Consider the following 3,656-nt stretch of genomic DNA (forward strand, 5'->3'; position numbering starts at 1 on the left):
TTTGTAATTGTGCTTCGTTAATGTTATAGTGTTTTGCACCTCAGGGACACCGTAGATGTGTTTGTCTGGTCATAGTATGCATCTGTCTTGAATAAATGCTGATTATTATGACGCTGTTATCTCTGCGTGATCTCAGTCTTTGCGCACAGCATTTTTCTGAACCCGGGCATAAGAGAGGATTTAACGAGTCAAAAGGTTTTTAAAGTTCAAGAATTTTTCCTCTCTTAACAAAGGGGAACCTTATCTGATGGGGAAACGCGGTTGACGCAACACCGGGACTTAATTATGAGTCCGTGTCAGCATGCGAGTACGCCCACACACACATACATACGAGCATACACAATCGCTAACTTACTTTTTGTTGCACCTTAAACTGACTTGTTTCATCGTGGGTGCACACGCGGTGTTCCTGCTTCAGTTAACATATCCATCCTAACCTGTTGTTTTCATTTCCAAACATTTTCCCGGTTCTATTTTCAAGCAGGGTTGTTTCCGGATTGTGGCGCACCAGGAGGGAGTCCCATGATGACGTAGTGATGTGATCAGAATGTACTGAGTGTTTTCTATTAAATGGGGTATATGCCATGGACTTCCGTTTTAGCACTTCCGCATTTTTTTGCCACATAGACTGCTTCCGGTGCACAGGCAACAGTACGTGTACAGTGGCTCCTCAGTCGCTGCAGGACTATTAATGATGCCTGTATAATTATTCAGACGTCCTGAAACACTCCAACAAAAACAAAGGATTTAAGCTGGATGTGTCAAAACTTCACAATAACTTCGAAGGTAAGTTAAAAAATCGTTTGTATTCACCATAATGCCTCATATGTCTAACGTAGCTAACAGGGACAAGCTCATAAAGGTGCTATGTAAACGTTAAGTGTTTTGATTATCTCTGCAGTGTGTAATCTACATATCTATGCTTTATAAATATAGATATATATCTATATAAACATATATAAACCTGTCTATATTATGCCCAAGCTGTCAGTCGAAGCTGAAGTTAGCTTCCGAATGTAGCATCTAATTCGGAAAATAGCTAAAGTTGCAATTACTCTTAATTTTTCACTATCTTGAGCTTTTTTAATGTGTTGTACTTTAAAAACTACAACACCTAGTCATTTCAAACCTGACTATATTATTCTGTACTAACAGCAGAATAAATAAAACATTTGTGAAACCTATTGATTTGTGAAATTTGTAAAATGTCAATAATATATTCCAAAACGCATTAGATCTGAATTATTAAATTGGCCCTNATCAGATACCGTTCACCCTGTGATAAAGTGAGGGACCGGTATCTGATGACTGAAAATCACCCATCAGATACCGTTCCCCTTGTTTTACAGTGAGGGAACGGTATCTGATGGCCATATTTCGCCCACCAGATACCGTTCCCCTTGTTTTACAGTAGGGGAACCCTATCTGTTGGCCATATTTCACCCATCAGATAATGTTCCCCCTATGTTAAAATCACCCATCAGATAGGGTTCCCCCACTGTAAAACAAGGGAAACAGTATCTGATGGGTGATTTTAACATAGGGAGAACGGTATCTGATGGTTGAAATATGGCCATCAGATAGGGTTCCTCCACTGTAAAACAAGGGGAACGGTATCTGATAGGTGATTTTCAGTCATCAGATACTATACCTATCTATTATTATTATTGTTATTAGTATTATTACTATTAGTTTCCCGCAAAAACGTGACGTAAGTGTGACAACTTTGCCGAAACATGTTGTTTGAGCTTTCACGGTGTCCGTAGTTCCTCAGACAAGCGCGCCAAACAAGCGCGTGCTTTCTCAGTGCTCATCACGAGCAGGCACGTATTTTGCAGCGTGGGCGGGGCGGAGCGGCAAGAAGACGCAAGGGGAACCTTATCTGATGGGGAAACGCGGATTGACGTAAAACCGGGACTTAATTATGAGTCCGTGTCAGCATGCGAGTACGCCCACACACACATATGAGCATACACAATCACTAACTTACTTTCTGTTGCACCTTAAACTGACGTGTTTCATCATGGGTGCACACGCGGTGTTCCTGCTTCAACCTGTTGTTTTCAGTTCCAAAAATTTTCCCGGTTCTATTTTCAAGCAGGGTTGTTTCCGGATTGTAGCGCACCAGGAGGGAGTCACATGATGGCGTAGTGATGTGATCAGAACTTACTGAGTGTTTTCTATTAAATGGGGTATATCATAGACATAATATAAGCATATAGCTTAGCTAAGCATAATATAAGCTTATAAGCTTATATTATGTCTATGGGGCATATGCCACGGACTTCCGTTTTAGCACTTCCGCATTTTTTTGCCACATAGACTGCTTCCGGTGCACAGGCAACAGTATGTGTACAGTGGCTCCTCAGTCGCTGCAGGACTATTAATGATGCCTGTATAATTATTCAGACGTCCTGAAACGCTCCAACAAAAACAAAGGATTTAAGCTGGATGTGTCAAAACTTCACAATAACTTCGAAGGCAAGTTAATAAATCGTTTGTATTCACCATAATGCCTCATATGTCTGACGTAGCTAACAGGGACAAGCTCATAAAGGTGCTATGTAAACGTTAAGTGTTTTGATTATCTGTGCAGTGTGCAATCTACATATCTATGCTTTATAGATATATATCTATATAAACATATATAGATCTGTCTTATGCCCAAGCTGTCAGTCGAAGCTGAAGTTAGCTTCCGAATGTAGCATCTAATTCGGAAAATAACTAAAGTTAATTTTTCACTATCTTGAGCTTTTTTAATGTGTTGTACTTTAAAAACTACAACACCTAGTCATTTCAAACCTGACTATATTATTCTGTACTAACAGCAGAATAAATAAAACATTTGTGAAACCTAATTGATTTGTGAAATTTGTAAAATGTCAATAATAGATTCCAGAACGCATTAGATCTGAATTATTAAATTGGCATTATTTGTTATTTTAACTTTCCGTTTTCTTTCTTTATCTTTATTATAGCTGGAGTTGGACAGGAGTTCTGTTTGTTGGCTTCCTGGAGGGAGAGATTGGCTCAGCTAATGTTGCCAACAACTTTTCTCCTGCTATTAACTTTTTTGCTTTTCTTTCTATAGATAGTATTTCTATCAGTTGCTCTTTTTCCGTTTTGTATACAGTATTTGCTCTATTTTTTATTTTTACCTTAATGCTTACCTGGTCAGTTGAGGTGGAAATGTACATTCTCTTACTGACAAATGTCAGAACCACATGGACTGAGCTGGTTATGTCAGATCAAGCTGAATCTTTATTTCTCATTAAAATGACTTATTGTAATTTTAAAACATTGTGTTATAAAATTGCATCTTTATTCTGCTGTAACGATGACTGCATTCTTGCAATTAAAATTTCTTGTATCCTGACCGTAATGCTCCCTTATACAACTCACAGAACAGATGATTGAAATAAAGGCACTTTTTGAAAATATTTTCTGTGACTTTATTATAGAAATTGAGGAATAGATTAAAATCAAATCTGGTATGAAAAAAAATCTTGTAAGTCATATCATCCAGCCTTATTCAGTATCTTAAATTATATGACTACATATTACTTAATATTCACATTTCTTTGCTAGTTTACTTAAGTGTTGCATTTTAATATCTCACTTGAATTCCTGAGCTACATGCAAATACTTGATGTAAC

General features: G+C 37.8%; 1 long non-coding RNA gene across 1 annotated transcript; it reads left to right on the forward strand.

The window, feature by feature from the left end:
• The first annotated feature begins 278 nt into the window (after window positions 1-278).
• On the forward strand, window positions 279-3,440 carry LOC107834127 (uncharacterized). Its single transcript, XR_001659911.1, has 2 exons — window positions 279-786; window positions 2,979-3,440. It is a non-coding gene; the product is annotated as an uncharacterized LOC107834127 (long non-coding RNA).
• The last annotated feature ends 216 nt before the right edge of the window (window positions 3,441-3,656 follow it).

Source organism: Poecilia formosa, unplaced genomic scaffold (assembly GCF_000485575.1).
Source record: "Poecilia formosa unplaced genomic scaffold, Poecilia_formosa-5.1.2 Scaffold529, whole genome shotgun sequence".
NCBI classification, from domain to species: Eukaryota; Metazoa; Chordata; class Actinopteri; order Cyprinodontiformes; family Poeciliidae; genus Poecilia; species Poecilia formosa.